Below are 25,113 nucleotides of genomic sequence, written 5' to 3' on the forward strand. Positions count from 1 at the left end.
CATACATACAAAAAGTGCAATTGACGTATACAATACAATACAAGGGTGGTAACCTGAGTACAGAGGGCTAGAAGGCCAAACAACAAGAAGTCTTCACCGACCAACCTGTATGTGCAAAATTACAATATACGCTGAACTCGTTAGCATCTGCTACAGCGATAAAAACAATAGGATTTAAGACCAAAATAGAAGATAAAGGATCAGAAACGATAAAAAGATAAAAAGATAAAAGTATAAAAAATATAAAAGAATGAAAGAATAAAAAAAAGAGAGAGAGAGAAAGATGCTACAAGACGCTACAAATTCCAAAGTGCACCAGTGCGTGTTGTGAAAATATTTATACGCACTGGCAGATTTTAAGGTGGAAAAATGCGTGTAAATACACGCAATCTGGAGCCCTGCATTGTGTCTAACGTTTAGTAGTCTTTGGTCAGTGATTTTCACTGGATGCAGGGCACTTTTGTCTAACCTGATGCAGGTGTTTATTCAGAACACTGTCTGTGTCTGCCCACTGTCATCAGCCTGCCTTACAATGTTACACTGTGGGATATGTCCACCAGATCAGCATTATGATAATATAATAAAACTAGAACGACCACAACGTGGACTTATGCCTCCGCCATTAGTTCATTCTTAAGTCCAAATCGCCATTTGAGGCAAATTGGAAGAAATTCCGTCAAGGCGCTCCTGAGATGTTGCATTACAGAGCTTGGAAATTGGGTGTGTGAGGTCACAGTGACCTTGAACTTTGACCACCAAAATGTAAACAGTTCATCCTTGAGTCTAAGTCGATGTTTGAGGCAAATTTGATGAAATTCCGTCAAGGCATTCCTGAGATATCGCGTTAACAAGCTGGAAAATGGCGTTCGAGAGGTCACAGTGACTTCGACCTTTGACCTTTGACCACCAAAATCTAATCAGATCATCCTTGAGTCTAAGTCGATATTTGAGGCAAATTTGATGAAATTCCGTCAAGGCATTCCTGAGATATCGCGTTAACACGTTCACTGCCGTCGACGAGATATCTCGTCAAAAAAAAATCCAACGGTTGACTGCCGTCGACGAGTTATCTCGTCAAAAAAAAAAAAAAAATTTGACGGTGGGACGTGGATCAAACCCTTTTACATCTCCTATAAAAATATGGGAGCTATTGAATGTGTATAACCTATTTTACCGACCCACTAAGTGGCGACAGTGCTCTCCAGACTAGAAAAAGCCAAGCAAAAACAGCAGCGTGAGGAAGCCATTCTCATGAAAATGGATTGGCGAAAACGCTTTCGCTTTCGCGCTGGGAGCTGGCGGTGGGGCATTCCAAAAATAGATTCTGGGTGCAACACACTTTGAAACACCAGCAGAAAGCCCAGAATCGCACGCAGCTTCATTCCAGCTGAGCTCACAACCGAAAACCCAGAAACGAACAAGCCCCATCCAGACTCGCCCGAGAGCGGCCACCAGCAGCCAGGCAGCACAGACAGGCAGAGACTCGCCTGTGCCAAACGCTGCAAAGCCACCAGAGACACACCCACGGAGGGAGGAGTTTGAAGGAGAGGGGGGTGGGGGTGCTGTTATGGAGGAAATTACTGTTCAGAACTATTGTTTAGATGTCTGATGTCTTACTGATGCCAAAAATAAATGGTTAAAGTGACTGTTCTATCGAATTTCACAAAAAGGCATTTATCTCAGCTTCCCTTTTCAGACGCTGAAACCATGCTGTATTCAACTGCTAATGCCTACATAACTACTAACTCTACAAACTAACTCTTTTAGACAGAGAAAGCACACATGCTATTCTTTTGAGATATTTTGTGTTCACAAAGTCCTAGCAGAAAATAATCCTCGGCTCTTGAAAGATGAGCCAGAATCCTCAAAAAAACCCTTGGCAGAAGCTACCTACAGTAAAAAAAAAACTGTTGGCAGTGAATGTGTTAACAAGCTAGAAAATGGCGTTGGAGAGGTCACAGTGACCTTGACCTTTGACCTTTGACCTCCAAAATCTAATCACATCATCCTTGAGTCTAAGTCGATGTATGAGGCAAATTTGATGAAATTCCATCAAGGCATTCCTCAGATATCGCGTTAACGAACATCGTACGGACGGACAACCCGGATCCATAATGCCTCCGGCCTGGCTATCGAGTCAAGTCAAGTCAAGTCAAGTTTATTTATATAGCCCTAATTCACAAGCATGTCTCAGAGGGCTTCACAGAAAGTATGTCTAGCTGATTCTAGCTGACACAACAGTAACAAGAATATACAGAATAAAGATAACATTTGAACAATTGATAATATAGAAAAGATAGAAATGAAGAGAGAGCAGAGGAGAGAGCAGGAGAAGGGGGAAGAGCAGGGGGAATGTGAGAGAGTGATGGGGTGGGGAGGGAATGGGAGATGTTGGAGGGTATAGGAGGTGGGGAAGGAGCAAGAGGAGAGAGCAGGAGAGGGGAAGGGGGGGGGGGGTGTGGGGGAGAAGAGAGCAGGGGGAGGGAGGAGGTGGGGAGAGAATGAGAAATATAGACGCATATCTTGCAAACGGACATATGTCAATTTCTAAGCAACCAAACTATGCCTAATAGTTTGGCTGCAAGCCTTTAGTAGTGAGTCCTTTTGCCAAATAAGCACATGTTCACATATAGAGCTTATGGGTGCCTTGCTTTAGGGAAGAGTGTGTGCCATGCTTTGAATAGTGGCGAAATACTAAGAGCATGGGTGCCATGCTTTAAATAGTGGCGGAATATTGCCATGCTATGCCATGCTTTAAATAGTGGCGGAATATTGGAGGGGATAGAGTGGGTGCCATGCTTTGGAGTAAAATGTGTACTATGCTTTAGAGTAGTGGGGGAAGGGGGGAAGAGGAAGAACACCGGGAAGAGGAGAAAGCAGGAGAGTGGAGGAGGGAGGGAGAGCGGGGGGATGTGAGGGAGGAGAGGGGGGAGGTGGGGAGAAAATAGGAAATGTGGAGGAGGAGAGAACAGAGGAGGGGAGATGAGGGTGCAGGGGAGGGAGAGCCAGGGTGGAGGTAGGGTCTAGGGTTGGGGGAGGGGAGGGAGTAGGATACGGGCCCGGATTAGGGCGAGGGTGGGGAGAAATGGGAAATGTGGAGGAGGAGAGAACAGAGAAGGAGAGGTGGGAGGGTGCAGGGGAGGGAGAGCAGGGGGAATGTGAGAGGGAGGAGAGGACAGAGAGGAGGAGAGAACAGAGAAGGAGAGGTGGGAGGGTGCAGGGGAAGGAGAGCAGGGGGAATGTGAGAGAGGGGAGAGGACAGAGAGGAGGAGAGAACAGAGAAGGAGAGGTGGGAGGGTACAGGGGAGGCAGAGCAGGGGGAATGTGAGAGAGGGGAGAGGACAGCGAGGAGGAGAGAACAGAGAAGGAGAGGTGGGAGGGTGCAGGGGAAGGAGAGCAGGGGGGATGTGAGAGAGGGGAGAGGACAGAGAGGAGGAGAGAACAGAGAAGGAGAGGTGGGAGGGTACAGGGGAGGCAGAGCAGGGGGAATGTGAGAGGGAGGAGGTGGGGAGGAAATGGGAAATGTGGAGGAGGAGGGAACAGAGAAGGAGAGATGGGAGGGTGCAGGGGAGGGAGAGCCAGGGTAGAGGTAGGGTCTAGGGTTGGGGGAGGGGAGGGGGTAGGATACGGGCCCGGATTAGGGCGAGGGTGGGGAGAAAATGGGAAATGTGGAGGAGGAGAGAACAGAGAAGGAGAGGTGGGAGGGTGCAGGGGAAGGAGAGCAGGGGGAATGTGAGAGAGGGGAGAGGACAGAGAGGAGGAGAGAACAGAGAAGGAGAGGTGGGAGGGTGCAGGGGAAGGAGAGCAGGGGGAATGTAAGAGAGGGGAGAGGACAGAGAGGAGGAGAGAACAGAGAAGGAGAGGTGGGAGGGTGCAGGGGAAGGAGAGCAGGGGGAATGTGAGAGAGGGGAGAGGACAGAGAGGAGGAGAGAACGGAGAAGGAGAGGTGGGAGGGTGCAGGGGAGGGAGAGCAGGGGGAATGTGAGAGGGAGGAGGTGGGGAGAAAATGGGAAATGTGGAGGAGGAGGGAACAGAGAAGGAGAGGTGGGAGGGTGCAGGGGAGGGAGAGCCAGGGTAGAGGTAGGGTCTAGGGTTGGGGGAGGGAGTAGGATACGGGCCCGGATTAGGGCGAGGGTGGGGAGAAAATGGGAAATGTGGAGGAGGAGAGAACAGAGAAGGAGAGGTGGGAGGGTGCAGGGGAAGGAGAGCAGGGGGAATGTGAGAGAGGGGAGAGGACAGAGAGGAGGAGAGAGGCAGAGAAGGAGAGGTGGGAGGGTGCAGGGGAAGGAGAGCAGGGGGAATGTGAGAGAGGGGAGAGGACAGAGAGGAGGAGAGAACAGAGAAGGAGAGGTGGGAGGGTGCAGGGGAAATGTGAGAGAGGGGAGAGCAGGAAGTGGCAGGGATTCAGGAAAATAGGGGAGAAGAGGAGAAGGAGCAGAGGGGGGGAGAAGGAGGAGAGAGCAGGAGAAGGGAGGGGGGGCGGTGGGATGTGGGGGAGGAAAGAGCATGGAAAGAGAGGAGGTGGGGGGGGGGACTGGGAAATGTGGGAGGGGGGAGAACAGGAAGGGGGAAGAAGGGAAGAAGCGGGGGAAGGGGGAAAGAGAAAGAGAGGGGGGGGAGAAGATCAGACAACTTTTTTTTCATGTATTCGCTATGCTTTTATATCTGCTGCACACAAATTGCCCTTCGGGGACAAATAATAAACTTGAATCTTGAATCTTGAATCTTGAACTGACTACTCTAAGCATTAACCAGAGCTAACTGGGACATAGTATCTAGCTAATCTACAGCCTAATCTGGCCTATCCTACTCTGCTCTAGTCTGATCTTTGCCTGAACACTATAACAGGTCAGCCTTAGGCTGTAGCTAATCTATCGCCTACCTAAGCTGTTCTAAACCAACCGGCAGCCCTCGACCAGTGATGAAGAGCACCGATGCCCCCCGCCCCGGCCCCCGCCCACATAAGGCATGGGAGGGAAGGCCAGGCCGGGACACAGCGGCGTCCCCTCACCCCCAGTGAACGCAAGAAAACCTTTCCACCATATGGTGGCAATCCACACATGGATCGCCACATGGATTGCCTCAGTGACTTGGCTGAGGAGGAACCTTGTGAGGTCGTTGTGCTATAGGGGCCCATTGCTGCGGCCCGGGCGGACCCAGCCCCCATGCGACCCGCTCCCCCAGTCCCCAGCCACCAGCATAGTGACTGAGAACAGGGGGGGGGGGGGGGGGCTTAGGCGGGGGGGGGGGCGCCCCCCCCTTCCCTTAGGCAGGCAGGTGACCAGGATGATGAGGATAGGGGTCGGTGATGGTGATGAGCCCGGGGTGTCAGACAATAGAAGGAGTAGTGGGTAGATGGCCTAGAGTGACGACAGGTGGCTAGGGCGATGACGGCCGGACCTAGGGCTGCAGCGGCGGGGTGTACGTCAGGCCAATGAAGGACACCTGAGGGGGAGAGAGAGAAGAGAGCGGGGGAATCTGCGCAGAGGTGGAACTAACTCTATAGACAACAATAAAATTAGGTCAAATCAAAATTTATTAGGATTATTTAGGATGACTAATACTATACTGCTAATTCAGGTCTAGGTAGTCTAGGTCTAAGTTTAGACTGATACTGCTGGCTTGTGATAGCCCGCTCAGCAGTTCAGGACTAAGTTTATTCACCAGCTATTTGATTTTATATCTGAGCTACTGGATCGGCTGATGCCATATTATTAAATTAGGTCAAGTCTAAGTTTATACTGATACTGCTGGCTTGAGATAGCCCGCTCAGCAGTTCAGGACTAAGTTTATTCACCAGCTATTTGATTTTATATCTGAGCTACTGGGTCGGCTGATGCCATATTGTTAAATTAGGTCAAGTCTAAGTTTATACTGATACTGCTGGCTTGAGATAGCCCGCTCAGCAGTTCAGGACTAAGTTTATTCACCAGCTATTTGATTTTATATCCGAGCTACTGGATCGGCTGATGCCATATTATTAAATTAGGTCAAGTCTAAGTTTATACTGATACTGCTGGCTTGTGATAGCCCGCTCAGCAGTTCAGGACTAAGTTTATTCACCAGCTATTAGATTTTATATCTGAGCTACTGGATCGGCTGATGCCATATTATTAAATTAGGTCAAGTCTAAGTTTATACTGATACTGCTGTATAAACTATCGCCGGCGGAGGCATAATAAACTATTTGTATAGCACCTTTCTTAAGGTTCCAAAGTGCTTGTACACCAGAATAAGCACACCAAAGACCAAATGTATAATAAGGCAAAACAATTATAAAGAAGCACAGAAGAATTAAAAAGGAAAGGTAAAATCACACATTAGAGATGAGAGAACTCCTTCATCTTCCTTCACCTCTCCTGTGTGGTTCTGTGGGTAAAGCATGCCACTAATAATGCCAGTGTGAGCAGTTTGTATTCCCACTGGGGCAGTCAGTAGGTAGTTAAGTATTTGCACTTTTACTTGGAATTTGTGCACTGCCACGGTGCCACCACCTCTTGGACATAAGATGCATAGTTATACTCGGGTTAGTGTCTCGCCCCCAAAGTCTATAAATCCCCCTATCTGAAGAACATGAGGGGGGAATTTCCCCATAGTTTGCAAAATGAATTTTAGGCCCTGACTGTAATACTAATGTAAGTTGAATTTGAAGTTCAGCATGAATACATTTTACCTTTTTTTGTCTTAGATTTGCGTGTTATTGTGTGTTATTGCAATATAAAACTACATAATTGAGAATCGATTCTAGATTCTGGAATCGAGAATCGTTGGAATTGGAATTGGAATCGAATTGATTCTGGAATCGGATTGTGACCCCAGGAATCGGAATCGGATCAGATTGTGGCTTACGGCTCGATCCCACCGGTACGCGTTCCGGCTCCAACGCAGTCGTCGGAGCTGCTCGTGGGCATTTTAGTCAACGCGTGTGATCCCACCAGGCACGCAACGGTGCTTTATCAGAAGTGTCCCAGAAGTGGCTCGGCGCCCCGCTCCGCTAGAGATACGCGGAAGGTCTATTTTTCACGGATGCCGCCTGGAAGCTGCGTCAAGCTGCACAGAGCAGATCGTTCAGGCCGGAAGTCAGACACAGCAACTGCAAGAGAATCTGGTCAATTTTCTAAATAAAACACCAGACTCCCGATCGTATATCACACTACTACATCAACATTACGTCACAACCGGTGGCTACAGGCCAGGAGTCAACCTGCGAGAGGGTCTCAGAAGATATTTGACACCATGGACGACGAGAGGCTCATCTTGGAAGTGGAAAATCACCGCGTTTTATATGACACCACGTTATTATAAGCACTAAAAAGGACAGGGCATGGAGTCAAATTGCAGGAGTTTTTGGAGTGGAACGTGAGTATAACCTAGTAGCCTAATTATGTTATTTTACCAGTTTTAATGCAGCTGTACTGTGAAGTAGGCTACTTGTAAAGAGCCATTAAGTAGTTATCATCTAGAAAACCCATCTCAAATGTTTATTAACATTGCATTACACAGGTTAGGGCCTGAGATATTATTTGCTATATAAATAAATAATAACTATTGTTATTATGTAATTACTAATGTGAAATTATTTTAATCATGTGTGTCTCTTATTTGTTTCAGCTGATGTTTGCCAGGCAAGATGGAAGTGGTTAAGGCAGAGATACTCAACTTGCTTAGCCCGGGGGCCACTTTCGTGAAATGATAGAAGGCCAGGGGCCAGTTAATAAACAAACAATATTTTCTGTGGTGGATTGTAGGTTTTTGGGGTGTCAGCCGGAGTTTAGTCTGACAATGTTGCGCACACCGGATAGTTAGTTAGGTCAAGTTAGTTAGGTTAAGTACATACATAAGTGCCTGGGTAGTAGCAGACTGCGGTATTTGACAATTTAGCAGCTAAATCATAGATTATTGAAAGATATTCGATATTCCAGACTGAAATGCTATAACAGAAGTGGAGTATTGGCCAGAATGACATGAACATTTGGACACTTATTCAACGGGTATCTTGCATGTTGCGTTCAGGTGCACTGTAATCTTTTTTTCTTTTTTTTTGTTGCAATTCCATCGTGGGCCACATGCGGCCCGCGGGTCGCAAGTTGAGTATCACTGGTTTAAGGGATGCTTTTGTAAGATGGAAAAGAAGTCAACAGCAGCAGCCAAGTGGTTCAGCAGGTGGAAGTCAAAAGGACGGGAAATATGCTGACATAATGTCCTTCCTTTTGCCCCACCTACAGCAGCGAAGGTCTGTATGAAGTTATTGAAACATACCGGTATGTAATTTTCATGGAATTATGTGATAACAATGTGATAACAGTATTGGTGACTACAGCAACATTGTACTTTTTCTTTAGAAATTAAAATTATGACGTTCCTATGCAAATTGTTCCTATGACATAAATTAATCACAAGGACTGATTTTTATTTTGTTTTCTTTTTGTTTTTTTGCTGTTTGTTTTTACCGTATATAGTTCCAAAAGCAACTTGAGCATTCCACCTGCAGAGGATGTAGACAGGAGCAGATCTGGTACCCCTCTGTCTTCAATGTCTGGATCTGAGGAACGGTTGAGTACCCCTGGCCTTCGACAGCAACAAACAGAGAACCACATCTGGATCTCCGGCCCCATCAGTTTCTGAACAAACATCTGGGGAGAGGGAAAGGCCCCCTAGGTCCCGTAGCCCCAGGGAACGGATGTCCACATCTGCAGTGGAACAAACTGCCAGTGCCACAAGGGAAACCAGGAGGAGCCAAAGACAATACACCACAGACATTGGGGAGCGGCTTTTGTCTATACTTCAAGAACCAGCACCGAAACCACATATGCGGAATGACGAACTGGATGAATCATACCATTTTGCACTGAGCCTTGTGCCAATGTTACACAGACTGGACAAAGACAGGAGACAAAATTGGAATTTTAAATATGTTGCACAACCTTGAAAAAGGCACAGCCCGACACCACCAGACCACTGTACCCCCACAACAATCAGCTGGTTGGCAACCCATTCACACCACACCACTACCTCCCCCTCCTCCACCACATACACCACTACCTTCCACCACTCATATTACAGGGCACTCAGGTCACACCTCCAGGCCAGAAGGCTTTCGGCCAATTACCCATCCCCCAAGAAACGTCCCAAGACCGACATTGCCATTCTCAGCAATGCTGTCCTCTGCCTATGAAACACAATGGGAAGACACAGGCTACACAGACCTGTAGTATACAAACACAACCTGTGCTCAACTGTAAATAGTTAATTGTTTTTAAAAGTTAATGTTAATTTCTTTGGAAAATACCTATTTTTGTACTTTGGATATTTAAAAAAGTTAAACAGTTATTTTATTATGTTTTTTGAATTTTGCAATGTTTAAGATTTAGTTTTTGTATTTTGTATCTTCCTATTGGATTTCTGTTATTTTAAAAAGTTTAAGTAATTTTATACATTTGTTATTTTGCAATTTGCAATGTTAAAAACGTGTTTTTGTTTTGGTGATATTTTTCTACATTAATAAAATATATTTTAAGCGTGTGGTCAGTGATTTCTTTGTGAAATTTATGTTACCTCAGCCAGTCTCTGCTTGGGTTCTAAGGCAGCTCTGTAATTTGTGGATTGTCTGGTCAGTTCAGGACCAATGAGGGACAGAAGTTCATCCATCTTCTCTGCACTCATCCGAAAGTACTGATGATGCCATTGGCTGTCCAGCCTCAGCTCAGCCACAAGGTGATAAAAATCACCCAATACCGACTCCTACCCCCCCCCCTGTAGTCTTTCAAGTAGGATAAGAAATGCAAGAGTTCTCCTGCTAACAGGCACTGTATGACAAATAAAGATACAAAATAATTAATAATTAATATAATAACTGGAGGATGAATGTAGTTTTTTACAACTGAAACAGAGCCACACATTTTTGATTATTGTCGTTCATAACTGGACTTTACCCTTTAAAGGGATAGTTCGGTTTGTTTGAAGTGGGCTCCTATCAGCTAGTTCCATACACTAACTGAAATAGGTAAAGCCTTCTGGACGCTGAGCACACCGTGTATCGAGACCCAGCACTCTGAAGCAGCAGCCTCCAGACCTCTGTCTCTCTAGTTCAGGGGGCCAGGAACTAAAATGTAATTTAGCCACCTAACACAACGCCCACCTAAACAAATCAATATCAGTGTACAATGTACATGTACCCTCTATTTTGACCATTTTCAGCGCTTTTCTTTACCGTCAAACAGCCCTCTCATTCGGCACTACATTTCTTCCTAACTGTAGAACTACCGTATTCCCCCGCTAAACACCTGTCATGTATGTTTCAGGGTTGTGTTTTGATTTTTATGTTTTATTTTGTCCAATTTTGAAATGTTCTAGAATTGCATGTTGTGTTAACATAAATATTATTTCTATCTACCACTTATCCTACTTAATCTGATTTGGTTGCTCTTTCTTGTCGTGTTTTTTTGTGTGCGTTTAAGGCCAGTTTAGCGCCTAAGGCCAGGGGGAGAATAGAGCCCTAGGACCTTGAACTGAATCCTGAACTGGACAGGAAGCCAATACAGGGAGGCTAAGATTGGAGTGATATGACTATGATTTTTAACCTTTTATGGAGCCTAGCTGCAGCGTTTTGGACCAGTTGTAACCGGTCCACTGATGCTTTGCTAAGGCAGGTGAACAGGGAGTTACAATAGTCAAGCCGTGACGATATAAAAGCAGGAACAGACATTTCCAGCTCTGCATGGGATACAATAGACCTGAGTTTAGCGATGATCCTGAGGTGGAAAAAACAGGTACGGGACAGAGCTTTTACATACTTCTCAAGGTGCATAGACTGATCGAAGATTACCCCTAGGTTCCTAATGTTTGAACGAAAATTTCCACTTAGGGGTCCCAAGTGATTAGCTACCCTAGAGGCGATGTTATCAGAAGCTACAATAAGGACTTCAGTCTTTGCCGCATTGAGTTGGAGGAAATTGCTCGACATCCACTCGACCACTCCTCAAAGGCAGACAGACATTCAAGTAGAGTACTGATTTCCTCAATCTTGTCGGGCTTAAAGGAAAAATACAACTGAATATCATCTGCATAGCAGTGATAAGAAACACCCTTAAACTTGCTAATTAGGAGGCCTAAGAGGGGCATGTAAAGGGCAAAAAGGAAAGGGGCCAGAACGGAGCCCTGACTCAGGCCGCAGGGTAGGGGAGCCCTATTGGACCTAAAAGGGCCCACGGCCACAGAGAAGCTTATCCCATTTCGATAAGAGGCAAACCACTGGAGGGGAGTCCCTGAGATGCCCGCCCACTCCCTAAGCCTGTCTAACATGATGCGGTGATCGACCGTGTAAGACCTAACAGCACCAGAATTGCACATTTACCTGAGTCAAATGCCATTAGAATGTCATTGGAGACCCTGAGGAGAGCGGATTCAGTGGAGTGGTTCTTTCTGAACCACCTGATTGGAATTTGTCTAGGATGTCATTGTCTTTCAGAAAGATGTTAAGTTGGTTTGCAATAACTTTTTCTAAAAGTTTGGACACAAACGGGAGCTTAGAGATAGGCCTGTAATGTTTTGGGAGGGAGGGGTCAAGGTTGGGTTTTTTAAGGAGGGGCTGAACAACCGCCTGCTTAAAATAAGATGGGACAGAGCCGGATTCAATGGAGCGGTTTATAATGTGGACCAGGGAGGGGCCGATAGAGGCAATAACTTCCTTAAGCAAAGAAGTTGGTAAAATATCCAGGGGACTTGAAGAAGCTTTCATAGTGCTTACTAATTCATTCAGGTCAGCTAAGGCAGTGGTTCTCAACCTTTTTACACCAAGTACCCCCTGAGAAATGAGTTGGCTCTCCAAGTACCCCCATGACCGACGTTAAAATACAGTCTATTCTGCACAGTTTACGCAGGAGGTACACTTATTCCTAATAACATGATTTATTGTTAACTTTTGTCAGCCACAGCCACAATGTACAAAGGGGTAGCACTAGAACTAGCAAACTCTTCCACACAATTCTCATACAATGCACCTCAGTAAATGAGAACATAACCGTATCATTCTCACACAGCAAGTGAGAAAATTGAGAACTTTATTTCAGCAAATGTACTTCAAACACTCTCTCTCTCTCTCTCTCTCTCTCTCTCTCTCTCTCTCTCTCTCACACACACTCACTCACTCTCTCTCTCTCTCACACACACACACACACACACACACACACACACACACACACACACACACACACACACACACACAGCAAACAATTGTAGCCTACTTCAAACATTCAAACACACACTATACAGAGGCAGAGCATGTTGATGTCCATTGACAACTCCCATAAGCCTAACGTGAAGGTTGTGCCTGTCTCTGTGAATTTTGATTGATTGATTCCAGCCTGCTTCTGTGTTTGGTTTTGATGGCAGCAAGTGAACAGAAGCCTTTCTTGCACAGATATAAGGTCACAAAAGGAAGGAGAAAGTGCACAGCTTTGTCAGACAGGGCAGGGTATTCTCTGTGTTGTTTTATCCAAAAGTCCAACAACTTTCTGAAAGCAGGCTTCAGTGTTTCATCACAAGACAATTCTAACTCTCCTGCTCAGCCCGCACTGTTGGCTGGGCTCTTCCTCCATCCCACCACAGCTGAATCCAAACCTAATTGCGTTGTTTGTTTGTGGATTCCCCACTTTCGCTGCTGATGGAGCCCGAGCCACTAGCAGCACATGTGGCACTCGGTTCAGCACTGCTAACGCTATTAGCGTTAACACTGGAAGGCGTCGTGGCTGCAAGCCGCTCTTGCGCTTCTGGCTTGTGCTCGTTTCACTGACCTGTCCTCCTCGTTCACTTGTTGAACTTCATTGCTGCGGGACTCCTCCACACGTCTCTTTCCAGTTCATTTTCAGCCAATTTTGCAACATGCCTGCTTTCTTGTAATCAATAGCTCTAACGTTAGTGTACGCGCAACAGGTAGTAGTGTCCGTCAGAAACGTCAGGAACAATTTTTTATTTTGTTCCTAAATCTAAAAACAACAATGTGGAAGTTATTTTAAACCCCATTTACATTCTCAAGCTTATTTTCATTAATAGTAGCCTAGTATTTTGAAAGTATTACTGTACAACATGTTTTAACGTTGGTTTTATTTCACATAAAATAACATTGAGATTCCAGGGATCCCTCCTAGTACCCCCAGCAGGGGGGGCAAGTACCCCCGGGGGTACGCGTACCCCAGGTTGAGAATGACTGGCCTAGGCTATGAGCAAGAGTCATCCAATTTATAACCTCTGCAGGGAAGGATTTATGATGCCACGTCTATTGACATCTTCAGTCATTTATGACATCACTGATGATCTCACAATGACTATGGAACTAGTGGAACCCGTGAAGCACTTAATGGGCAGTGGAATTTGAGTGTGTCCTGGAGATGGTCAAAGGGCAGTGGGGAATGAATGAACCGATCAGATTTGACAGAATGAAGGGAAACAGTGGATGGATAAATCCAGGAGGCAGTAATGCAACATAAAGGATGCCAACTGCCATAAAACAACACAGAAGAAGAGACTTAATTAACTGTGAAGCGACCAAAAAGTAGCGATAGGCTGTCTTGCAGGAAGAATGAGTGGGCAAGATAATTTAACGGCTGCATTACAGAAAGTGTGCCAGGTCCACAGGTTTTTACGTGTGACATTTGTGATCTCACTGTGTTCATGCATGACTTCTGTGTTAAAGGCCCTGGAAACCCACACAGGTGTTCTCTATTGTTTTGGTAGAGTAGACCTCATCTCAGGACTGTCTGGGCAGACGTCCTTGATTGACATTTCTGTGACCCTCCTGTTGGATTTGTTGCACCTGTTAGCCACCCTAACAGGTCAGGACAGGACAGGACAACCTATGTTTTTATGATTCTTATTGAGTCTGCTGACCTCACAAATTCCCCATATGGTCCACCTAACTTCAACCTGAGAAGAGGTCTAATCAGCCAAAATAACTGAAAACAACTGTGCGGGTTTAACTTCTGTGTTAATCAGTGACGTCATCAGTGATGTCAAAATGATGTCACTCGAGCAATTCTGATGTGATCTGTGATGTCATCAGTGATATCAACGGTGTGACATCGTCGGTGACCTTGTGTTATCATTGGTGATTGTCGTCAGGTCATAGATGATGTCATCGCTGTGACATCATCGGTGATTCTCAAGTGAACGAGCAATATAGGTGGCATTTCTAGGTAAGAAGTTGTAATTAGGCTGTCTGAAACCAGTTTGATACATAAGTTCACTGAATTCGCAACCTTTCTAGGTACCTGGTTATGGATAATTTTCGAGGAACCATACCATGGTACCTTTGGTGGGTTTGGATATCCCACAATACCTTGCGCCCCTTGCAATTGACGAAGAAGAACGAAGCGAGCCCGAGCAAGCCCCTAATCTTCAGTGCCTACTGCCCAGGTGGGCTATCTGGTCGAAAGGGCCTTTCTATGTGGAGTTTGCATGTTCTCCCCGTACCCCCCAGGGGGTTCCTCCGTACATAACCCCCCACTAAAAACATGCAGAAGATCGTCATCCGACCAGTGACGACAACATCTGAAGTTGGTCCAATGATGGTCCAATGAAGGTCCCTGGGCGCTGGAAAGAAATAGCGACTACTGCTCCTGGCCTGCCCCCTGGAGGAAAGGACAAGCCTGGATGGGTCAAATGCAGAGGACATATTTCACCGGCCACCATCAGCATGAGTGTGTGTAGTGGCCGCATGGATGTGTTGTAGTGTGTTCGTGTGACAATAAAGACGGGCTGCCGTCTGAAATCGTAATGGCGGCACTCACAAAGCCTCCCGCATCAGAAAAAAGTGAAATGTTGGCTAAATAACAAACATCTGTCACTTTTCGTTTGTATTCTAGAATAGTCAATAACGTCAACCTTTACTTAATTTTAGTGGTCAGATGTTTGTACAGTGTCACGAAAGTCACTTTTGAACAATAGTAGGAAGCATCTTACCTGACTCTGTTCTGGACAGCAGCTGGCTAGTTAGGTTGCTAGCTAAGGTTACTTTAGAAAACCCGCTCCGCGTGCCCCAAAGCAGGACACACTGTACAGCCAGGAGGATAGCAGCATGGCAGACCTTCAATTTTAAGTGGAGTTCGTTTTCCCCCCCAATATTTTATTTTTCAATTTTCATAACAAAAGCGAAACAAACTCAGATACACACACATACAAACACAAAACACATACCAACATTACAACATGGTGCTACCAGCCGTATAATAAGTGCTTGTAAAAGAATACTGTACATAAAATCCCATGTAAGGAGTCCATTAGAGAATAGCTGGGTGAGCTACTCCTTTCTAACCTCACCAAAAGTAGGCCAGGAACGGGTCCCAAATAGTTGAGAACTTCCCAAGTGAGTTCGTCCTCATGTACCTGAGTCTCTCCATGCGCACAACTGAAGCCATGTCCGTCAGCCACAACTGAAACTATGGTGGAGAGTGGGACTTCCACTCCTTCAGAATGAGTCTCTTGGCGACAGTCGTCCCCTGCGTCAGAGACTGCTGCACAGGATCAGAGAAGATTCAGAACAGCCGAAGATGGCAAGTTCCGCCTCTGATTGAAGCGTTATTTTATAGGCCTACCAGTCAAATATTTTGGCTCAGAATCCGGATAGTGAAGAACAAAACCAAAAAGCGTGTGACAGTGTGCCCTCTAACACCTAGTTCCTCGTTGTGCGGCTTGTGAGACGCTGGCGGCTCTCGAAGCTTTAGTTGGCGGTAGGGATGTAGGTACTACCGGTACTACCCCCGAACCGCGGTACTATTGCTGTAGAACAGGTTCTATACTAAGATTTAAAAAGACCCGGTACTTTTCCGACCGCTGCTATGACTGATAATGGTCAATATGAGCCTGTCTCTTTAAGAAATGCGCTGGAGTGAGTGACGTCATATCCACATGTCAAGCGGTGAGGAAAAGAGTTTGAGGAAAAAAAGCAGCTGAGCACTGAGCAGACCCGCGCACATTAAAAGCAAACTAGCAAAGTAGGCTATGGCTAAACACAAAGCCTCTCCCAGCCCAGTTAGTAGCAGCAGCCAGCCGATCTACTATGAATCACCTCATTCAATGGAAAGGAATTGCTTCAAAATGTCCCCATTCGATGGGGTGGAGTAGATCGGGTGCAGCAGCTGTGCCCTTTCACAGTTTACATCTCGTTATGTAGGCTACTTTCACGCATACTTCAGTCAGGGTTATCGACAGTCCATATTATTGCCTCTGCACGTTTCCCGACGCTACAGTGAGAAAATGCGCTCGTTAACTAACGTTACAGCGGACTCCGCTGTACTAACGTTACAGCGGACTCCGCTGTACTAACGTTTACAGCGGACTCCGCAGTAACGTTAGTTAACGAGCGCTCACTGTAGCGTCGGGAAACGTGCAGAGGCAATAATATGGACTGTCGATAACCCTGACTGAAGTATGCGTGAAAGTAGCCTACATAACGTTAGATGTAAACTGTGAGTAATACTGCCTGAATGCCCCACCCATGACAAGAAGTGCTAAACTGGAAGTTGAGATTACTGAGTATAAACAATTTAGAGACATCAGCCCTGCAGAGGATCCCCTGGCATGGTGGAAGCAACACCAGACAGACCTGCCCATCTTAGCTCAGTTTGCTAGACAATATCTCTGTATTCCAGCATCAAGCTGTGCATCTGAACGTGTTTTCAGTACTTCTGGGAATATCTGCAGTCCAACAAGATCTAGACTGACCGAGGAACATGTTGACACCCTCGTTTTCTTGGCTAGGAACCTGAAGAAGACATTGGGATGGGAGGGACTGAGTGAGTAAACTGAGAGTCAGCCAAACAGTGAGTCTGTCTACCACCCATAGGAGAACTAGGGTTTAGACTGAGTAGGCTGGGGGACAGAATGGGAATATGAAGCCAGTTATGCTGCTTGTTGAAGAAAAAAAGATTTGAGTTTCTGCTGCTATAGTGTTTTATTATATTATTATTTATTTTATTTATTTTATTTATTTTATTTATTTTATTTATTTTACTTATTCCCATTTCCCACTGTTCAAAAGATTTGTGTTATGTTACTGAGTGTGTACTTATTTGACAAGTAAAAGTTAGACAGAATTTAAATGCCACCAATTATTTATTTATTGTTGTTATTGGTGTTTCTCTGAGTTTTTGCTGCTATAGGCTAGTGTTTTATGGTCATTTTATTTTCACTGGCATTACTTTATTTTACTTACCGGTATTCTCACTGCTCAAAAGGTTTGTTTTGTTCAGCATTTAAATGCCACACCAATTTATTGGTGTAATTGTTCCCAAACTCTTAAAATAAAGCCAAATCTTGACATTGGACAGTTTCACTTTTTTTTTTACAAAAAGTATCGAAAAGTATCGAAAAGTATCGAAATACAAATTGGTACCGGCACCGAAACAGAAATTTAGTACCGCTACAACCCTAGTTGGCGGCTTAATATACTGTCAAAACCTGCTCAGACCGTCCCTCACTACTGTGTAAAAAAACTGCGTGGTTGCTGGCCCTCTGATGCACCAAATGGTCGTGAAAACTCACCATATATCTGGCAACACTGCATCAACAAAATGACTGAAGCAAAGCCTTGCAGAGGGAGTTTCATTTCAGCGTCCTTGTAAACAGGGGAAACCAAACACACCGGCCGCTCCACGCTTCCGTGAGTGAAGCACTGCTTCTTAGATGCTTTTGGTGTGAACCAAGATGTAACACTTTTTAATCAGAAAACCATACAAAACCGTATGGCTGATGGCTGATTTTGTCTCTCCTTAGTCTACTTTTCTAATCCAGAGAGCTCTGCTTCACTGGTCTGCACAGCCTATACGAGCAGGGACTGACTGACTGTAGTGTTTGTCTTTGCTAGCGCGTTCGCTAGCAGACTGACAGACCAGCGTCAGTTCACACGTAGCATTTCCCCTTTCCGCCTTCAAAATAAAAGCTAATTCAAACTAATTCACTCAGAGCCTGCCTTCAGACAGGAAGCAACTCAATAAACTGAGCAGATTCAAGACTAGAATTTATTCAGCACTTTGTGGCCGTATTGCATTTTATGTAGTCTATTTGCTTTGACTCAAGCATTTGATTAAAAAAGTGCAACCATTACACATTTACTGTTATATCTTATCTTATTGTTTGTTATTTATTTATTGATCCATCACATTATTAGACACTTTCTGATTATTAAAAATAGCATTAACAGTAAAACATAGAATTCAGAAGAATATGTGTGTACCGTATGTATATATATACAGTATATATATATATATATATATATATATATATATATATATATATATATATATATATATATATATATTTGTATGTATGTATGTATGGAAAACAAAACACAAAAAAATGGTAGGCAGATGTGCTTGTTTGGGGTGGCTTTTGGTGTTTTGCGGTAAAAGTGGCTCTCCTATTGACTTTGCCCTGCCAGTGCGGCTCTCATCGAAAAAATAGTGAGGATCACTGCTAACACCTGACACCTATCACATAGTGGTGAGACAGAAGGGTAGATCCTGTGCAATCTAGACTAAGTGGAGTTAGTTTTAACCATGCTTTATTAAATGACAAGCTGTCATTACTTAAGTAACGTTACCATTAGCTTGGTTTCATGCTTTTAATTAAAGGTCAAAAAGGGAAATGGTGTGATATATTGAATTGACACTGGTCTGTCATTTCTATCATTTCACACGTACCATTTCCCTTTTTCGCCTTCAAATTAAAAGTAAAAACAACGAAACGTTCGCCTGTGAAGCCTCGACCTGTTTGGATTATAATAACGTTAGAGAAAACAGCCATCAGCCATTCCGTTTTATACTAATTTATTGACAAATGCTTTGGGAATCAACTTGATCAAGCTTGGTCAGAAAAGGTCTGTCTATTCAATGGAAACAGCACCAGTGCGACCTGTGATGCTGTATACCTTCAAGAATGAGGACGTCTGAAACAAGTTATTTTTTAATCACCTATATTAAAATGAGATACCTAATCAAACAATTATCTAGTTAGGTAACTAGATTATATTAAGCTTCCTTGCATTACAGACACAACCTGTATGTCTGTCCTCCCGACATACGTCATAATGCCCATGTGCATTTCAGATCTGCACATGAGCATTGAGCATAGATGATGTCAGATAGTGTGACATCATCAGTGTTGAATGCTTTCCTGCAGAAGCTTTAAGTAGGACTGTTCTGCCACTGCTGATGTCACTGTTTAGCTACTGATGTTGCAATGTCTGTGCATAAGTGACATCATCAGTCAGCTATGACATCACTGATGTCACACAATGTCTTTGACTAAGGGGCCCTTTACACGAGGACAGTTTCTGAAAGAAACGACACAATAGCGTTTCCTTCACACCTTTTCCTTCACACCTTCTCCCTGTTTACATGAGCGCTGTTGAATTTTTAAAACGCCGTAATGTACATGCCAAGTCGCTAGGTGGCAGTGTGATCACCTTATTCTTTGCCCATGCAAGGACGCTGCTGCATGACGTAATTTCGTAATCGTCTTTCCGGTTTTTAAACACGGAAGTAGAGTCCGCCTTCCGCAGTCATTTAGACTTACCAAAAAGCTTTTTTCAAGCTAAAAAAAACCCCAAACTGTTTTAAAGTTTTAATATTTGTCGGGTGAGAATGTAACATAATGTGACCAGTTTATCAGAGTAACACCTATTGGAAATCTTTAACGAGCAGCGCTGACCGGGAGCGCTGACTGTGATCTGTCAAACCCTACTGTAGGCTACGTGCAGTGAGAAAACACTGTCGACGTGCTTTTGTAACTAACGTTAAATGCCGACCGGGTACAGCCATCGGCTCCTCGCAGCAGTAACGTTCTGAACATGTAACTGAAGTTGGCCGCAGTGTAGCTTAATTCTGAATGTTGCCAAACTTCATTCATACTGACGTTTTATTTGGTTGCCAACTCGCGCACGGCTATGGCGTAATCGCGTGTGTCGCGTGTGCAGGCACGTCAGAGTTTCTGACATGTGCCGTTCCAAAGCGATTACATGGAGCGCTCAGCCCCGCTCAGCGGGAAGCGTCTCAAACAAGTTTCACTCTGGAGGGTGGTTCCAAAATGTGTCGTTTCCTAAGAGCGAATTCGCCGTCGCCGTCTAAAAGGGAGGCACTAACGATAAAATAATTCCCCGTTTCCATAGGAAACCGTCCTCGTGTAAAGTGCCCCATAATCAGTGTGTCAAAACACACATGAGCCATTGGGACATCGCCCTGGTGTTGGAGATTGGACGACTCTTGCTCATAGCCTAGCCAAATAGCCTTTTTCACCTCAGCCATTTTGTGTCTGAAAGGCAGGAAATAAACACAAGTGCACATTAACGACCTAACACCTAAAACGACGATTAACACCTAAATGGCTTGGAAGTTGGAAACCCTCATTAAGTAAGCCTTGCACCTGTTACTTCCTGCCTTTTAGACACAAATGGCTGCTGGTAGAAAAGGTCCATAAAGCCTGAACCTGCGGCAACAGAGCCCAAGCCACCAAGTCTAATAACGGTGTGGCTACTCCGTCTTGTTTTGGCAAGTCACTGTCCCAGAACAGTTTAACTAATGCTGAGTTGAGCAAAGCCCATCAATTTGACATCTGGTATTTCAGCCAGCTTGAAAGTGACATTTTTATTGGCTTGAGGCTGATCAACTATTTTTTGCAAATTTTCAGCAACTATACCTAAGTCCCTCCTGTCCACCAGGCCTGCAGACACTAGTTCCTGGGAAATGCCATGTGCTGTGTCTATCCCTGGCATGAATTCGAAGCGGATGTCTTTTAGTTCCTTCTTTATTCTTAAAATTAATACCAAACTGATGGGAGCCTTAACAGGATCACTTGTGGCAGCTAGGGCCTGTGTAGCGGGTGCGCCTGGTGTGGGAGCTGCAGCCTGGGCAGTGGGTTGAGTGTTGAATGGTGTGGGAGCTGCCGCCTGGGCAGTGGGTTGAGTGTTGAATGGTGTGGGAGCTGCAGCCTGGGCAGTGGTTTGAGTGTTACCTGGTGTGGGAGCTGCAGCCTGGACAGTGGGTTGAGTGTTACCTGGTGTGGGAGCTGCAGCCTGGGCAGTGGGTTGAGTGTTAACTGTTGTGGGAGCTGCAGCCTGTGCAGTGGGTTGAGTGTTACCTGGTGTGGGAGCTGCAGCCTGGGCAGTGGTTTGAGTCTTACCTGGTGTGGGAGCTGCAGCCTGGGCAGTGGTTTGAGTCTTACCTGGTGTGGGAGCTGCAGCCTGGGCAGTGGTTTGAGTCTTACCTGGTGTGGGAGCTGCAGCCTGGGCAGTGGGTTGAGTGTTACCTGGTGTGGGACCTGCAGCCTGCGCAGTGGGTTGAGTGTTACCTGGTGTGGGAGCTGCAGCCTGTGCAGTGGTTTGAGTGTTACCTGGTGTGGGAGCTGCAGCCTGGGCAGTGGTTTGAGTGTTACCTGGTGTGGGAGCTGCAGCCTGGGCAGGGGGTTGAGTGTTACCTGGTGTGGGAGCTGCAGCCTGGGCAGTGGGTTGAGTGTTACCTGGTGTGGGAGCTGCAGCCTGGGCAGGGGGTTGAGTGTTACCTGGTGTGGGAGCTGCAGCCTGCGCAGTGGGTTGAGTGTAGCATGGTGTGGGAGCTGCAGTCTGGGCAGTGGGTTGAGTGTAGCATGGTGTGGGAGCTGCAGTCTGGGCAGTGGGTTGAGTGTAGCATGGTGTGGGAGCTGCAGCCTGGGCATTGGGTTGAGTGTTGACAGGCGTGGGCTGCAGAAGAGCCACCTGGCCTGTGGCTGTAGGCTTCATGACCAGCCACAGCTCATGCTGTACCACAAACGAAGTGTAGTAGTACACCATGTTGGGGTGGCTGCACTGGGTCATCACATAGATCTCTTTCACAAGCTCGTCCACAATGTCATACTTCTGCAGATCGATGCACTTGATGGCCACCTTCTCCTTGCGTGGTAAACAGTAGGCTGCATAAACCACTGCTGTGGCCCCACTCCCAATCACCTCCTTTAGCTCATAGTCATCTTTGTTCATAGACCATGGTTGGGAGCTCAGGTCCTCCGACATAAAATGTAAAAACGATGTTGAATCCAAAAACTGGGTGTAAAAGAATAACCCAAACAGGACAACCAAGGGTGAGACGTCTTGCAAATTATCCAGCACTCCGGTCCTACTCATAGCCTCTGCAGGGAAGGATTTATGACATCACTGATGATGTCAAAATGTTTATGACATTATCAGTCTGTCATAAATCACTGATGATATCCCTATGTATAGAATTGGTGATGTCACCAGTGATGTCATTCGAGCACTCGATGATGATGTCATTAATGGTGTTAATCATACAATTGGGATGTGATCAGTGAGTGATGTCATCAGTGATCACTCACTCACTTACTAAAAATCTTGCACGCTACGCATGCTCGATTCCTAGGCTTGCCCACTGCACGGGCTCGCTAGCTCATCCGCTGCATGGCCTCTAGGGGTGCTCCAAAAAATCGATTCTGAAAGGATCGCGATTCTTAATGCCACGATTCCTGGATCGATTCCAAACTCCCAAGAATCGATTCTTCTTTGTATTGTAAAAAAAAAACATTTTTTTTACACTGCACCTGAAGGCAACATGCAAGATACCGGCTGAATAATAAGTGTCCAAATGTTCATGTCATTTGTGTACCGTACTGCCACGGTGCCACCACCTTAAGAACTCTGGTTAATGTATTCCCCCCAAAATCTATAAATCCTTCTCAAAGTCTACAGATCCCCCCCAGCCTATAAATCCATCTTATCTGAAGAACATAAGGGGGGAATTCCCCCCTAGTTTGCAAAATGAATTTAGGCCCTGACTGTAATACTTCAGAAGTTGAATTTGAAATTCAGCATTAATACATTTGTCATTTTTTGTCTTAGATTTACCTTTGTGTGTTATTGCAATATAAAACTACATAATTGAGAATCGATTCTAGATTCTGGAATCGAGAATCGTTGGAATCGAGAATTGATTCTGGAATCGGATCGTGACCCCAGGAATCGGAATCGGATCGGATCGTGGCTTAGCCGGATCGGAGCACCCCTAATGGCCTCGCCCGCCCTGCAGCTCGCCCGCTATGCGGGCTCACATACACAGCTCACAATTGCCCAACTTCGCATCACTGATGACATGACAATTGCTCGAGTGACCATCACTGATCACATCATGGAGTGCTCGATGACGTCACTCAGCGCACAATTGCACAACTTCGGCCTTGCCTGCAGCTCGGCTGCCGAATATAGCAGAATAAAGTGTATAACATTATAGTTTTATATTGTAATAACACAAAGGCAAATCTAAGACAAAAAACTTCACATTTATTAATGCTGAACTTGAAATTCAACTTCCCAAGTATTACAGTGATGGTGAACTTGTCACAAGTTTTGGATCGGACCCAAGTGCAGAATAACCATGAGACGAGTCAGAGCTTCAAAATCACCAAACAAAGGTTTACTTGAAACTTAAAGATCAGGTACAAACATTCTCCCTCAGGACCAAAATAACTTGACAGTGTCACACAGACATCACAGGGCTTAAATAAGAGTTCAATGTAATCAAGACAAGTTGTATCAGCCACTGCTGATTGCGATGGCACACAGCCGTGCAGGTGAGTCCGGCTCTAGGTGGCCCCCATGGCGCCATCCAGCGGACGTCCTGGAGCACTACCTCAGGTGCTGACAGGACCCCCTCTCCTAGGGACGGCTCCAGACGTCCCACCAGGTAGACCAGGATTCTGGTTGTGGAAATCCCGGATTATCTGAGGATCCATGATGTGACGGGTAGGAACCCAAGAGCGCTCCTCTGGGCCATATCCCTCCCAGTCAACCAGGTATTGGAACCCCCTGCCACTGCGGCGCACCTTTAACAGCCGGCGGACTGTAAACACTGGACCCCCGTCAACCATGCGAGGCGGTGGCGGAGGGGCCGGGACCAACGGGCTAGTGGAGACAGGTTTTAATTGGGAGACATGAAACGTGGGATGCACTCTGAGGGACCTGGGAAGCTGGAGACGGACAGCAACAGGATTTATTACTCGGAGCACTTTAAAAGGACCAATGTAACGTTGAGCCAATTTTAGATTTTCAACTTTCAAAGGCAAATCTTTTGTGGCGAGCCAAACCTTCTGCCCTGGGCAGTACTCAGGAGCCGGGCGACGATGTGCGTTTGCGTACTTCTGGTACCGAGCGGCTGCACGAAGGAGAGAGGATCGGGCCGTTCTCCAGGTCCTCCGACAACGACGGATGAAGGCGTTCACCGAAGGCACCTCAACCTCCCTCTCGACCTCCGGGAAGAGAGGAGGCTGATACCCCAGAGAACACTGGAAAGGAGACAAACCAGAGGCAGCACATGGCAGAGAATTGTGCAAATACTCCACCCAGGGCAGCTGACTACTCCAGGTGGTGGGGTTAGTAGATGCCAGGCAGCGAAGAGTGGTCTCCAGGTCTTGGTTGAGCCGCTCAGTCTGGCCATTGGACTGAGGGTGATAACCTGAAGACAAGCTTACAGAAGCATTAAGCAGAGAACAAAACGCCTTCCAAAAGCAGGATGTAAACTGAGGTCCCCTATCAGACACTATATCCTGTGGGAGGCCATGCAACCGAGTCACCATGAGTTGCGCAGTCTCGGCAGCAGAGGGCAGCTTCGGGAGGGGCACAAAGTGGGCAGCCTTGGAAAACCTATCAATTATAGTCAATATTGCAGTATTCCCACTGGAGGGGGGCAGGCCCGTAACAAAGTCAATGGAGATATGAGACCAGGGACGTTTAGGAATAGACAGAGGATGCAGGAGCCCAGATGGCCTCTGTCTAGGGACTTTATTCTGAGCACACGTAGCACAGGCGGCAACAAAAGAGCGCACATCTCCCACCATGGCGGGCCACCAAAACCGTTGCCGTACGAGAGACAGGGTGCGTTCAGCTCCTGGATGGCATGCCAGGTTAGACGAGTGCCCCCACTGGAGAACCCCTGAACGAGCAGACAACGGAACATACAAACGATTTGGAGGCCCCCCGCCTGGCCCCGGATCCTGTCGCAACGCCTCTTGGACCACCGACTCAATAGCCCAGGAAATGGGAGAGACGATGCGTGTACTGGCACAATGGGCTCGGGCTCTGGG

This window comes from Poromitra crassiceps, assembly GCF_964638095.1.
Source record: "Poromitra crassiceps genome assembly, chromosome: 2".
NCBI lineage: Eukaryota > Metazoa > Chordata > Actinopteri > Beryciformes > Melamphaidae > Poromitra > Poromitra crassiceps.